This window comes from Camellia sinensis, chromosome 10 (genome assembly GCF_055761805.1).
Source record: "Camellia sinensis isolate YWXY chromosome 10, ASM5576180v1, whole genome shotgun sequence".
Lineage (NCBI taxonomy): Eukaryota > Viridiplantae > Streptophyta > Magnoliopsida > Ericales > Theaceae > Camellia > Camellia sinensis.
The window spans coordinates 162,975,648-162,991,626 of record NC_138970.1 but is presented as its reverse complement, the minus strand read 5'-3'; the positions used below and the strand labels follow the sequence as shown (position 1 = coordinate 162,991,626).

The window sequence follows — 15,979 nt, the reverse complement described above, 5'->3', positions numbered from 1 at the left end:
TCCAAATATTACAGTCCGAATAATATACAAATTCCTAATTAATTAACAAATTAACTAAGAAAACTGTAAAACTGGCGTGCAAGCCAGGGACTGTCTGGCTTCTGATGAATGATGCATGTCTGGGTTGCCTTGCGCGGAAATCCACCGGGATGCCCCAATTAGCCTCTGTTTAGCAGTTATTCTTGGAAAGCGTGCCAGACTCTGAAAAGTTGCTGATTCTTCATTTTGCTGCAACAAAGAGCAGGAAAGGGGCATAGCAATGTATTTTCACAAATATATGCATACCTCGATCCTCGTGCCACCAATCACGCATATCGAGGCATGATGGCCGAGGAATCGAATTGCACAATTTAATATGGGATGAATGCACATGAAAACACAACAAGACCTAACTCCATCATGGATGATCCGGAGTGTCGGTGACTGGGGAATTGAGATACGTTCCGTCACTCGGAGTACGGAACGTACCTCGTTTCCTGTGCCCGGGCTAACTCCTACCCCGAACACGATGCAATATGCATGACATGCATGAAATGCAACTAAGATACAATCCTAATATATACAATGTTATGGAATGGCATACACGCTATACGAGGTAATACACAACCGGGCATACACAATGCTATGGATGAAATGGCACACGCAATGCAATAATGGGCTTACACCAACATGAGAGAGCCTCAACCGCACTCACATAAGAGGCCGATGGATGAAAATGAAGTGCCTCGAAATGCGTGCACACGGGCACGCAAACCAAGGCAATGGCATACGCAATGCAATATGGCTAAAATGGCATATAGAATGCAACATGGACTTATACTAACATGAGAGAGCCTCAGCCGCACTCACATAAGAGGCCGATGGATGAAAATGAAGTGCCTCAAAATGCGTGCACACGGGCACGCAAACCGAGGCAATGGCATACGCAATGCAATATGGCTAAAATGGCATATAGAATGCAACATGGACTTATACTAACATGAGAGAGCCTCAGCCGGACTCACATAAGAGGCCGATGGATGAAAATGAAGTGCCTCGAAATGCGTGCACACGGGCACGCAAACCGAGGCAATGGCATACGCAATGCAATATGGCTAAAATGGCATATAGAATGCAACATGGACTTATACTAACATGAGAGAGCCTCAGCCACACTCACATAAGAGGTCGATGGATGAAAATGAAGTGCCTCGAAATGCGTGCACACAGGCACGCAAATCGAGGCAATGGCATACGCAATGCAATAGCATGGAAAATGATATGCAAACATGCTAATGGAATTTCAGCACTGAAATGTGGGGGAAAACAGCCCCGAAATGAGGCGAAAACACACCCGATGCATGGAATAGTCCCGAAACATGGACTTTGGCACCCGAAATGGCCTATAGCTATACCAAACATGCACAATATGGACATGAAATGAATAGACAGTAGCAATGCAGCCCCAAAATAAGCATTTTTCCAGTTCAAAGCATGGCCAAACAGCAAACATAAATAGGGCAAAACTAGTATGCAAAAATGGCCCAAAATATGAGGTTATGAAGCAACTCACAGCTGCTGACCCCAAACAGGTTAGGGCCCTTCAACAACATTGAAGAGGGGCCCACAATAAGCCACTTTACAGAACTGTAAAAACCCCAAAAACAAACATAGGTATGGCTAAGCTTTTATGCAAGAATTGGACCGAAAAATGGACAAAGAAGCAAGTGGTAGATGCAAAGCCCAAAAAGAAAAAGAGTCTTCTATAACACTGAAGAGGGGCCAAAAATATGCACATTTACAGTTTATGGTAGCCCCAAAATCAGTATACAAACATGCTAGAAATGCAATGCAAAATGAGGCTCAAAAGTGGCTATAACATGAGGTACACAAAGCATTCACCAAACAAGCAAAGACCCTTAATAAAACATGTTAAGAAGGTCAAAATAAGGCCACTTTCAGTTCTGATCATGGTCCAAAAATTGAAAAATGATAGGCTAGTGAAGCATGCAAGAATATTGACATACAAAGAGATATTGAAACAAGTGTGAGATAGGGTTCTCAAAGAGGGTTGAGCCCTTCAACAAACATGTAGAATAGCTCAAAATAGACCTATTTTCAGTTAAGGTCGGAGCCCAAAACAATAAGCAACTTGGCTAAGAAATTGGCGCAAAAATGAGCTACAAAAGGGGGAAAGTCTACTTACCCTTGAAGACCAACACTTTTGTTGCTTCTTGGACCAGATTTGATGACTCTAAGCTGCTGGAATCCCTTCCTTTGCTGCTGGAATGGAGTGGTGATGGTAGAGCTTGAAGATGATGAAGAAATGGAGCCAAAACTTAGGAGTTTTCAAGGAAAATGAGAGAGATGGATGGAGATATGTATGTATATGCTTGAAGCAATTTTTCTAACCCCTCAAAACCAATGTTGGCAGCTGGTTATATGGACCAAGGAGAGGGGGAGCATGAAGGGAAAGGGTGGGGGAAAAGGAGCCAAGTTTTCCCCTAAAGGCTGTTTCCCTCGGATACAGATCTTTTTGGGGAAAGAAGTATACAGCTGTAAAGTGCACAACCTAGGGATTATGGCCGGCCACCTTCTGGAGCTGCAGGTGGCCCGCCGGCCACCTTCCCTAGCCGTCCGGCCAAGGGTCAAAAGGGCCAAGTTGAATTAGTGGCCGGCAGCTTCACATTGGTGTCCTCCCAGGTGCCCTCAACACAACCCTGTGATTCAAAATTGGAAACAGTGAAACAGGAGAGAGAACAAGCCATTTTTAGGAGGGGTTCAAAAGGTTCAATTGGAGTTTCTGGCTGGCCATATGATATTAGGATCCTCCCATGTGTGTACAATACAAATATGTGGTTTGGGGTTGAAGAAAGTGGCCCCATGGTGTTCAACATTGGCTCGGAAGTGAGAAAAACGGGTGTCGGAGGGCGAAAATGGAATATAACTGGTTGCCAAGATAATTACTGGCCTCCCACCCTTCTACGGCCTTCCTAGTGATGAAACAGAGGTACCTGCCAAAAATGAACGAAAACCGATGCAAAACGAATGCTCGGGGGCCAAAACACGCAGTTCGGGGTCCCGAAAATGGGCTGCTAAGCACCAAAAGTGGCGTTCGGCCACGAAGTGGGTTTCTCAGATCCCAGTGTCCCTCAAAAGGGAGTAAATAAGATGCACACCAAAAACCGGAACAAATGGAGGTGATTAAGTGGTCCCGAACCGAGGCACATGGCCTGACGGCTCCGAAAACTGGGAACCGGGCTCCGAAATGGGAAAAATGGCCTACAGCCACAAAATGTAGCCCACGGCCACTGAGAGATGGTCCACGGGACCTCTCCCTCCCCTCAGGAAAAGAAACAGAGAAAACCGAGTCTGGTTCGCAAACCGAAGCAAGGCACAGAAGAGGGTTCGGAAGTCCGGAGGCAGGGCTCACGGCCAAGACTCTAAAACTTCTGAACGAGCACATTATGCAATATCACCAAGCGCTCAACTGGTGACGTCTGAGTCTTAAGGTCGGTCAAAAATGGGGTGTCTACACCATCGGAAATTGCCAGAGTCCTTTGTTAAGAGAGAGAAAATGAGTGTATTTTATTTATATAGCTAGTTCACTTGTAAATAATGGAGATTAGGAGGGGCATTTACGTCATTTTAGCACCCACTAATGCAGCTGCGCGCTTAAGCTACAATTTTAAGCATCCCCAGACCCACTTTCCAAATAATTTAAAAATTAGCCTTATTTAAACTATAAGTTGGTGAAATAAGCTAAGCTAAACACATATTTTTAACTTAAATTAAGTGAAAAATTGAAATAAGCTACTTATAAATTTTGCCAAACAGGACTTTAATGACTTATTACCTACAATTTTGATTCCTCCCCTATAAACTCAACTCATACATTATTTTATTTTATTTTCGTTCTGTCGACTTCAATTGTCGGGATTTCATTTCCTTCTCCACACCAATCTCTCTCTCTCTCTCTAAGCCCTAATTTCATTGTTCTCGGTTGTTTTTTGATTTTAATCCCTCTCTCTCACGATCGAATCCCTAATTTCATTATTCTCGGTGGTTGTTGATTTCAATCCCTCTCTCTCACGATCGAATCCCTAATTTCATTATTCTCGGTGGTTGTTAATTTCAATCCCTCTCTCTCGCGATCGAATCCCTAATTTCATTGTTCTCGGTGGTTGTTGATTTCAATCCCTCTCTCTCGTGACCGAATCCCTAATTTCATTGTTCTCGGTGGTCCCTAATGGTTGTGAGCACAAACTGATCGTAGTGTTCTTCTGATCTCATTGATTTCAACAATTAAGGGATAACATAGCATCTCTCTCCACTGTGATTTCAGCATCCAGGTTCGATCGATTTCTTGATTTCAGTCGCATAGATTTGGTTTTTGATTTCAGCATCCACTGTGATTAATGATTTATCGGTGTAGTTTTTGTGTTAATGATGTATTATTATAATATGATTCGTTCTTAATTCGTATTTGTGAGTGTCAGATTCGGTAATTGTTGATTAAGGCCGAAATGTACGTCATTGAGGCCGTTAATTAGAATCTCTTAACTTCACTTGCTGGTCAAACTGTATATTTTATGTGTGTTGAGTGTCAATTAGGTTGTACATCGTCGGAGTATAAAATGAGCAAAAAGACAAAATTTGGGCAGAGTTGACTTTCCCGCACGTGCGTTGACTTTTCTGCACGTGCGTTGACTTTTTCTGGAAAAGTCAAACCGACGTTTTAAACCTGTTTGGACGAGATTGGAAGTATAAAAAGGCAAGTAAAAGGCTGGATTAGGGTTCAGAAGTTTTTTTGACCTAAAGAGAGAGGCTAGGGTTTGAAAAAGAGGAAGGAACAAGAAGCTTCAAAGACGTCTCCCATGGTGGTTCCTTCTCCATCTACCTCCTCTCACTCCTCCATGAATGGCTAGTCTCCTTTTCTAGGGTTTTGAAGAAACCCTAGCCATGTAATAGGTTTTTCTTTTTTGATTTTATATTATGTAAAGGTTTGAACCATTGTATGGTGTTTTAGAAATTCTTTATATATAATTTTCATTATCTTTTCAAATATTTGACTTTCTGTGATTGTTAAATATTATCCATACATGAGTTTTCTATTCATTCACATTCAAGGTATGGGACGAACCATGCTACGAGAAACGAGTCGTATCACTACCCTAGTTTAGAGTGAACGATTCGTATTACTTGAGATGGTTCGGGCTCGTACATTGAATGTGATGATCTTCTTATTAAATGCTTTAAGCTTGTAGTTGCGAAGCATTAATCCGTTCAAACCATAGCATAATTAATTTCAATTGGAAACCCTAATTATGTGGCTAGTGGTGAATTCTCTACCCTAGGATCTTTCCCCAATACAGTAAACCTAAATTCAATTATTCTTGATAATTTAATTCATTAGTTTAATTTATTCGTTATTAAATTAGGTTATAAACAACCAATCTTTTTATCAAAATTAATTTAGGAATTTGACAATTAAATTAGTTTAATTTCACAATAGTCCCTGTAGATCGATACCTGGACTTACTATTATTCTAATAGAATTCGGTATAGTTTAGTATTTAATTTTGGTGTGTTCAACGACCCATCAAATTTTGGCGCCGTTGCCGGGGACTTCTGGCGAAATTAGTTAATTTAAAGTTACATTCTTATTTTAATTTTTAGTTTAGGATTTTATGCTTTTGGTGTTGCTAAGTGTGCAGAGCGTTTGAAATTGGAGCTATCACTGAAGTGCAAGCGGAACGCAGCCGAGCTTCAAAAAAAAAAAAAAAAACTGCAGCGCTAAAGTGAGTAAACAGAAGCAAACACTCACAAGTAAAGCACCAAAGTGCTAAAACGGAAGTCAAAGCTCAAACAGAGGTTGGAGACAACGTCTACACGTCAAGCATCCGCAAGACGAGTAAAGCGTTTTCGTTAAACCGCTGTGAGTATTTCTTCCTTTGGTATTTTGCTTTCATACTTAGTGCACAGAGTCGGAACTTGTTGTGTGTTTGGGTAGTGTATGCACGGGCATCGTTCTTGTCGCCCTGAATTGTAGAGTTTGGACCTCGAACTAGAAAGGACCCTTAGGAGACTTAGGACTTCTGCCCGTATTCCTAGGCTTGAATATTCATATTCATACATTGAGCCATTAGAGATGGCAGATCCTAATGTCCCGAATGTGCCTTACACCCACCGCATACAAATCACCATCATGCATCCAATTACCCAACACCAATGCTGCTCATTATGAGATTAAGTCCAGCACTATACAAATGCTCCCATCATTCCATGGACTAACTCATGATGACCCTTATAAGCATTTGAATGAATTTTTGGAAATTTGCTCGACAGTGAGGATCCAGAATTTCACAAATGAGGCCTTAATGTTGCGATTGTTTCCATTCTCGTTAAAGGATAAAGCCAAACACTGGCTAAATTCTTTACCTGCTAATTCAATCACAATTTGGGACCAATTACAGCAACGGTTCTTGGAGAAGTACTTTCCCATAGGTAAAACCAACCAGCTTAGGCGAGCCATCACAAACTTTGCTCAAATGGATGGCGAGCAATTCCATGAGACGTGGGAAAGACTTAGAGACCTTCTCCAACAGTGTCCTCACCACCAAGTGCCTAATTGGCAACTTGTTCAAACATTTTATTATGGCTTAACTGAGCCGCACCCCCAAATGGTGGATTCGTCCTGTGGTGGAACATTTATGTCTAAAAATGATGCCGAGGCATGGCAATTGTTTGAGAACCTAAGTGATAATTCCCTTCACCATGCATCCGCAGCCCGGCAAGTCCGGCAACCCGTAGTTAGAGCCCCGAAAAGAGGGGGCATTTATGAGGTCGGGCAAAACCTAGAGTTAGCCCAACAAGTTGAGGCACTGTCCCGCAAGATAGACCACTTATTAGCTACGGGACATGCCCCTACCCAGCAAGATCAGCCTCAATTCCGTGAGGCATGTGTTATATGTGCGAGCCCTGCTCATGACTTGAGTGAGTGCCCTTCGGCATCACAATTTCCAGAGTTAGTCCAAGAGCATGTGAATGTGGCTCAAGGATTCTCCAACCCGGGTAATGACCCATACTTCAACACATATAATCCGGGATGGAGAAATCACCCTAACCTCTCATGGAGACCCCCTTTACAAGGCACTTCTTATAATCCTCCACCACCAAGGCAGAATTTCAATAATTTTGCCAACTAATCATCCTACCAACCACCGCAACCTTATCGACCCCCATAACTGTACCGGCAACCACAACCCCCGCCTGTTCCTCTGGGCAACTCTGTCTTTGAGACTCAGGTGTTGGAAGTTCTCTCAGAACTTAAGGGGTTAGCACCAATAGTTCACTCTCACACTCACTCTATTGCCAAGATAGAGACCCAATTGGGTCAAATAGCTAACTACATGAATCGGAGAGAGGAGGGAAAATTCCCAAGTGAAACTGTGGCCAACCCTAAGGGACAATACGGGGCAGAGAGTTCGGGTGGGAATGGTAAGCAACATGAGCAAGTGCAGGCGGTGGTTGCTTTGAGAAGTGGTAGGGAGTTAGAGTCTCAGTTGGTTGCGCCAGATGCAATTAGAGTTAAGAAGGGTGACATTGGGGGTACACCTAATGAGAGCAAGGGTGAGAGGAAAACACTTAAGAGGGATAAGTTAGTCCCTAGCACTCCATATGTGCCTAAGGCACCCTTTCCCCAATGCCTCGATACACCGTCCCCTTTTAATAAGAAGGCGGCATCTATGGAGGCAATGATGGATGTCTTTAAACAGGTAAAAATCAACCTCCCCCTGTTGGAGGCGATTAAACAAGTACCATCATATGCCAAATTTTTGAAGGACCTTTGTACGTAAAAGCGTAAATCTAGGACACATGTGTCCCAAAAGGTCCTACTCACGGAGCAAGTAAGCTCCATCTTGTTGAATGACACACCTCCTAAGCTTAAGGACCCGGGTGCCCCAACCATTGCATGCATTATAGGGGACCATTTCATTGATAGGGCCTTATTAGATTTAGGGGCTAGTGTCAATTTATTTCCGTACTCTGTGTACGAGGAATTTGGGCTTGGCGAGTTGAAGCCCACTACTGTCACTCTTCAATTGGCTGACCGGTCCCTCAGAGTGCCACATGGCATGATTGAGGATGTGCTAGTTAAGGTTGATAGGTTCTACTTCCTTGTTGACTTTTTGGTGTTAGATATGGAACCGGTAACCAGTTCTAAGAAACAAATCCCGGTGATCTTAGGTCGACCTTTCTTGGCTACAGCCAATGCATGCATAAATTGTCGGACCGGGGTTATAGAAGTTTCATTTGGCAACATGCAAGCGAAACTTAATGTTTTCCAAGCATCCCAACAACCTCATGAGAGAGAGGAGTGCTTATTAGTGGATGTTGTGGATGAGATTGTGGTGGAGGCTTTGCCCTCCATTCTTGTAGAGGACCCTTTAGAGGCTTGTCTAGGTCATTTTGGGTTTGAAAATTTTGATATTGATGGGTCAGTTAAGGAGGTTTTGAAATTGTTGGATGCGGGTATCATATACCCCATCTCAGATAGCAAGTGGGTGAGTCCCACACAAGTGGTGCCCAAGAAATCGGGCATCACTATTGTTGAGAATGAGGGAGGAGAGTTAGTCCCCACACGAACCACTACTGGGTGGCGAGGCTGCATTGATTATAGGAGACTAAATTCATCGACTAGGAAGGATCATTTTCCTTTACCCAGGGGTTTGATGGACCCATTTTATTATGATCGATAGATTGATTCCTTATTCTCTTTTCTTTCCCTTCTATGTTGTTTTGTTTTTCTTTGTTCTCGTCATGCTTTATTTGCGTGTAGGAGACTTTAAATCCTCTAAAGGTGTAATTCCTTTGGTGTTAGCCGTGCCCGAACGACATCTGACGGTCTGGTATAGCCACCTAACTGTGTTTGTAGTGAGTTTCTAGGAGACCAACTGAGACGGTGGAAACTAGAGTTCGAATGGCAAAGCCTAGAACACAAAGGTTTGGGATTTCCGAGACTAGAGTCTGGTTTAAATATCCAGGGGTGTGGAGATTGCTTCAAAACTACCTCGGCTTGAACTCTATATGGCAGCCCCATAGGTTGAGGTAGCTTTATGCGCCTCGATTCTGGATACTGAATCAACCTAGTCTGTCACTCTGTTGGAGAATAGGGAAAGTTACAAACACAGTTAGGGAGAAAAGTAGTACCCGTGGTTTTCGCGTGAAGATTATACCTTTAGTAGGCATTCCGTTATTTTCTTATGTGCTATATTTATTTCGGATGTCAATTGAAGGTAGAAATGCGTAGTTTTGATTTTAAAAAAAAATAAAATAAAAAAGAAGGGTTATACTTGTTCAATTTAAAAATATAAAAAAAATAAAATAAATAATAATAATAGTTTTCATACTTGTTCAATTTTACAAAGTAAAAAAAAAATAAAAATACAAAAATAAAAAATAAAAAAAATCTGTGTTATACTTCAAAAAAAAAAAAAAAATAAAAACAAAAAGATGGCCCGCATGTGCGGCACTGAGCACGCACATGGGAAAAAAATTTCACCAAAACATAGTTGCACTCTGCTTAATAAGCAGGTGCGGAGGGCAGCTGCGTTGACCAAGCCGCACGTGCGGCTTGGGCCCCGCACGTGCTGGATGCCGATTTAAAAAAAAAAAAAATTCGCGTGGAGTTGCAAATCGCCGCATGTGCGGCCATGTGCGGAAAAGTTGTGCATCTGGTTTTGTTTTTCTTATTTTTCTTATTATTTTTTTCTTTTCTTTCATTTTTAATTTGTTGAAGTAAATAAATTTTAAATAAATACATAAATAAATTTTAAAAATAAATAAAGAAATATACAATTATTTATTTGTAATTTTTTATATAAAAAAAAATCGACTTTTATTTATTTTTATTTTCTATTTTCTATTTTCGAAAAAAAAAACTCAAAAAGCATGGTGCTAACAATAATCTTAATTTTTTTTTTATTTGCTATATTTGTTTAGTTTAAATTGCTTTGTAGTGATTCTGGTTAGTTTAATTAGTTAGTAGATTTTGGTTTTATTTTTATTTTTATTATACTTGTGTAGTTAGTGATGTTATTTTTATTTTTCTTCTATACTGTAATTGTTCATTTAATTAATAAGTAGTTTAGTTTTTATTTTCTTTTATTTTTTTTTAATTTTCTTCTCTTTTATTTTTCAAAAAAAAAAATAATAATAAAAAAATAAAATAAAAGAAAACAAAAAGAAAAAGAGAATCGGTTCGTTTAGGCTATTTTATTCTATACTTTAGTCTCTTTTGTAGTTTAGTTATTTTATAGTTTAGTTTAGTTTAGTTTAGTTTATAATTTAGTTAATTTAATTTAAGGTCAGTTTTATTCATTTATTTAATTATTTTCATTTTTATTTAAAAAAAACAAAAAAAACAAAACAAAAACAAAGGAATTGCATATGGGACATTAGTGGGCCAACTTGTGCTTTCATATTTTATTTTATTCTCATGATTGGTTCTACGGTTTTGTGTCTATTTGCTTTTGGTGTGTGCCGGCTATGAGTCGAACGTGTATCTGCTCGGACCTCCAAAAAGGCCAGAGGTTCCAGCATTTCCCACCACCATCGCCACCGGCTTCCTCGTAGTACCCACCTGTACACTGCTTTGTCTCTTTTATTTTTGTTTTTATTTTTCTTTTTCTTTTTAGTTCTTTCTTTTCTTCAAAAAAAAAAAAAAAAAAAACAAAAAAGACAAAGAAAGGTGTGAGTGTATATATGTTACTCTCTGCTTACCTGGATGTGCACCTACAATTCTGGTAATTTTCTCTCATTTCTCTTTACTTTTCCATTGAGGACAATGTCATATTCAAGTTGGAGGATGAGGGTTATATTTTATTTTGTGCATTCCTATTTGGCTCATAATTCATACTTATACCTGTTTCACTTGACTGCATTACTTCACCTGATGTGACTTTTTGCTAGTAGGGTGATAATATTTGCATATGTTATTTGGAGATCATAGTAGACTTGTATGAAAAGGGTTTATTGGGTAGATACTTGCATGTGATGTTTGCACAAGGAGAGTTGTCTGTGTTTGTGATTTTAGTACACTTGTCATGAGTATGTCTTAATTCACATGAACACACTATCATAGCGGTGATCTTTTTATTATAATCCCTAGTGTACATCATTGATAATAGCTATAGTTGCAGAAAAGAATAAATGAGGAGCCAAGATTCTTATTAAAAAAAAAAAAAAAAAAAACACAAAAAACACTTGACTGGTTTGGGTTCGTAGCCTTTTTAACTCGAGTTATTAAGCCCGTAGGGGTGTCTTTACACCTAATGCCCTAAAACCGTCTGGTTTGGGAGTCATTGGCCCAAAACTTGCTACATGGGTCAATTAGAAAGCTTAAGGGACTTGGACATTGCACAGTTAAGGAAAAATAAGAAGAATGACTTGTTCGGATTCGTAGCCTTTTCAACTCGAGTTATTAAGCCCGTAGGGGTGTCTTTACACCTAGTGCCCTAAAACCGTCTGGTTTGGGAGTCATTGGCCCAATGCTCGTTACTATAGACACCCAATTTTTGACCGTCCTCAAGACTTGGACGTCACCGTTGGAACAGTTGGTGATTATCCATGTTTGTGTTCGTTTGGAGTTCCCGGAGGTCTCGGCTACGCGCCTTGCCTCAGGATCTCCGAACTTGACTGTTCAGTGTCTGGTTTTGCACCAAACACTTGCATTTTGCCTTGGAGGGGCAGAGAATGCCTTGTGAGGCATCCCCACACACCATCGGCCATGGCCAGAGGCCACTGGCTGGTTTTTGCTGCCATCGGCAATGTATATTGCCGGTCGGCACTATTTATTGCCGGTCGGCACTCCCTTTTGCCAAAATGGCATTTTTGAGTAGCCGACTACTGTTCATCTGCTTTTGCAGATATTTTATTACAGCCGTCTTGCATTTGGCTCCCCTCTATACACGTGTATGGTGGGATCTCCCTCTTTAGAAGCTTGTCTTGTAAGCTTTACAAGACAAAAAGCTCTATAAGAGGAGCCCCCCTCTCCCTTGCTTAGGGTTAGACACTTTAGAGAGTTTAGATAGCCATATTAGGGTTTTGAGTTCTAGGGTTAGGATCCATACACATTCTATCTCTATACCTCTCTCTTTTTACCTTTGTGTGTGTTTAATTGTGTTTGTGTCTTACTATTGCACACAAACACATAGTGTTTCACCTTCCCTTAGCTACTGAGGTTCTAAGAGGCTGGTTTTGGTGTTTTGGAGCTGGATTCAAGCCAAGGAGGGCTGTTGGAGAATCATTTGTGAAGGTGATCTACAAGGGTGAGAAACTTCCCTTTTATTCCCCATTTTTGCATTGCTTTTCTACCCATCTTAGAGCTATTTTCGTGCTTATTGTATAATACAAAAAAGTTCTATTTTTTAGCCCTTTTGATTGTTTATTAAGAGTGTTTTGTGGTTTGGGTTTTTTTGATCCCTCCTAAGCCTTGTAAGGCTCCTTTTTGTGCTATTTTTGTGCAAGTTTCGAGACTTTGGTGTTTGAGCCTCTTCACCATTGAAATCTTGAGGGATTTCAGTGGCGGAGATGGTGCCTTGAAGTCTCCAAAAGGGGAGGGCCACCCCCCTCTCCTTGTTGTCCTTGAAAGGGGACCCTTTTTGGCCTCTTGAGGGAGCATCATGTTAGAGTGTGTATTGATCATGTCTTGGCTATTTTCCATGCTTATTATGCCATGATATAACCTTGTTGTGTGTTGGTTTTGGTACACCATGCATACTTAGCATACCTACCATGTAATGCCTTGTTATTGCCTTAATATGCCTTAGGTTGTTAGTCTTTGCTCTAGCATGTTTTAGGTTTAGCCTTGTGAAGGTTTTGTGCTCATTTTGCCATGTTTTAGGTCTGTCCATAATTGTTTGGGTTGATCTTGGCATGCGTAGTATAGCTCCTTTGTATTTGAGCTTGTATGCTTCAAGTATGTGAATGTGTAGTATGTGTTGCTTGCATCATTTCGGTGGTTTGGAACCACCCTACATGTTATTTCAGTCCCTTTGACATGCTCATATGTTTGCCTTGGATGCCTCTTTGAAGCTTTGGAAGCTTGCCTTGCTTGCTCCATGTTTTAGCATTTATGCATGCCTTTAAATTCAAACCATCTAGATGCTATCTAGTTGGTCTTTTGGGCTTAGTTTCATGTGTTAAAACTCTGTTTTTGGTTGCCTAAGTCCTGCCATGTGTGGTTGTACTAAGTGTAGTCCATTGCCTCTTTGGTGAGCCTTGAATGCTTGGACCATTGTTGCATGTTTAGCTTGCCTTGTTGCTTGGTTTGGCACCATGTTTTAACATGATTTTCAGAGCTTATGTTGCATGCTAATTGTCCATGATATCCCTTTTCAAGTGTGCCTTAGAGTTGCTTATTTAATGCCTAAGTGTTGGTCCAACTTACTTGGATGTGTGTATGTATGTTTGATCCCAATTCCTTGTTTTTTGGCCACTGTTTTAGGCCTATTTAGAGTTTCCTAAATCATGTATAAGTCCACCTTTTCATCAGTTTGCATTGCCTCATGTTTGCTTGTATGCTTGCATAAGTGTCTTGCCATGCCATGTTGCATCCTTAGCTTGCATGCCTAGGTTGCATTGTATCTTGCATGCATGCCTTGTTCCTTGACTTGGTGATAGGAATTGGGCCTTGGTTCGTTTGTTTGGTTTGCATTTCATTTGACATGAAAGTTGCACACTTGATTCTTTGGGCCATCATGCATGGAAATGCGTGATTGGCGGTCCGAGAATCGAGACACATGCCCTTTTGAGTCACAAACATGATAGGGGACATGATTGGTGCATACATTGCTTGAATTGTATTGCCATGCAAGTTCTGTCCTCTGCTGCTGTGAGTTGCAGGTTCTGCAGACATTCTTTGTCGACCGGCAGTATACATTGCCGACCGGCAGTAAATCACCAGCCGATGGATTCATTTTGTGCCGGTGACCACAATTCACTGCCGGTGGTAATTCTACTCAGCCGGTGGTGATTCCCAGTATCCAGAGAGGCATCCTTGAGACTTTGGCAGTCTTCAGAGAGGCAGAGTAGGGAAAACAGAGGCGGACTATGCATGGTCGTGCACTTCCGAGTAGGACCCGAGCATGCGCTGCATCTGGCTCTCCTCCCGAGGCGGTTTACTGCTTTTCCTAGTTTAAATTAGTTTGTTGACTGATTAGGCAATTTGTAATATTTAATTAGCTTGCGTAGTTAATTAATTTGTATTATTTATTTGGTCCCTCCGGGCGAGGGCAAATCTGTAATAAGTGTGTGTGAGTGGTGTGTATGTCTTCCAATCCCCACTTCTTTCTTCCCTTTTATTTACCTGCTTTGATGGTTAGTATTAGGGCACGTTTAAATTAGCATACCTCATGCAATGCATGCGTGCATTCATTCATTTGTCTTACATGCACCGGGCTTGGCGCATCATTCTAACTGCATTTGTATTTCAATTTCCAAATTGAATACGTGTTAGTTGTAGCATTTCACATGTCATTGTAGATTAGCCGAGCCTATCCTAATCACATCTTGCTTGTGTTGCATTAGTCATTTTAACATGAACTAGGACATGCTTGTTTGCTAACTAGCTTATTGTTTTGGCACGGAGTACGATGTAAGTATTTTCGCTTTAGCATATTGCATGCGTGTGAATGTTGCCATGATAGTATGCTTACCATGTGGCTAAGTGCTTATATGAGATAAACTGTTTGAATGCCTGTGGGTGAAGGTTGGATTGTTTGAGTTGGAAAAACTCGTTGAAATCCGTGTTTTAGCCTACTTGCGAGTAGCAAATTCCAAAGCGCTTTTTAAAACAAACGGATATGCAATGCTTGTTTCCAAATTAGGCAATCTAGTCTATACTTGTTTGCTGTGTGCATAACATATTAATTCTAGGCTAATAACCGGAATAAGAACACATGACGTTTTCAAAATCGGATATCATGGTTAGTAGAGGCCGGTCTTCGGACCTGGCGAAAGGGGGTGCTCATAGCTGACCTTCCTCGATCGTACCCAAGCTCGCAAGCCAAGACAACTTTGGTGATGACGGACATGTGGCCTTCGGCACCGAGTCAGGGTTTCCTAAATTCCCCCATAAAAAATATTTAGGTGGCGACTCTGTATCTGGCGAAGCAGTCCATGTTTGGCACTTCTTTTTAAAAAATCTGTTTCTCAAAACGATTTGCCGGATTTGGACTCTTTGGTTCAAGATTAAGAATCGTGACGATTTGAGAGTTCGAGCTGTAGTACCCCCAAATGAACAGAACGGGACTCACCCTCCCGGGGCGTTCGGGGACGTCTACAGTTTCTGACGACTCCGCTAGGGATTTTAGAGAGCTTGACTTGAACTCGTGATATCTTATTTTGATCTCATTTATGTGTCTCTTTGCATTGCATGTGCATTGGTGCGCCTAGGACACCGTGTTTGCCATTTGCCATTCCTGAATGGTTTGCTGAAGGCTTGTCTTGTCAAGGCATGACCATAAGGCTGACCGGTTATGGGCTCTGACAGTATGGGAACACAAACCTCGGTTTTTACCGTGGCACCCTTTTGACCATTCGACCTAGTGCATCTTCGGAATCCATAGTGACCATTCCAAGCTAGGACAGGTTGCTTACCCGATTATAGGTTGTTTGAAACTGCTGCGTGCATAGTGAAACCCTAGCTCTTGACAAAATAGGACAGGGAAACCCTACCTCAACATAGGGGTGTTTTGGCTCTCTTTACTTGCTATGTGCTTTTAGAATGTATCTCTACAGGAACGTATATATCAGTTTGCAAGTTTGAATATCGGGCCCGAGGGCACCAGTATCAGTGTTGTTGAGAAACCAGTTATCTGCGGGCATCAGGTTCAGTTTTTGGGAACAGTGATTTCTGGGGAACAGTGATCAGTAGTAGAGTGCAGTCGTTCGGCTACACCCGTGTTTGGTCTGTTTGGGCTGAAATGCTGTTTGT

The 15,979-nt window shown here is 41.2% G+C and overlaps 1 long non-coding RNA gene across 1 annotated transcript in view; it reads left to right on the top strand.

Moving 5' to 3' along the window:
- Positions 1–3,947: 3,947 nt before the first annotated feature.
- LOC114272737 (uncharacterized) overlaps positions 3,948–15,979 on the top strand; it is a 31,283-nt gene continuing 19,251 nt past the window's right edge. The window contains exon 1 of the long non-coding RNA XR_014342838.1: positions 3,948–4,331. This is a non-coding gene — a long non-coding RNA (uncharacterized LOC114272737). The remainder of the gene's footprint in view (positions 4,332–15,979) is intronic.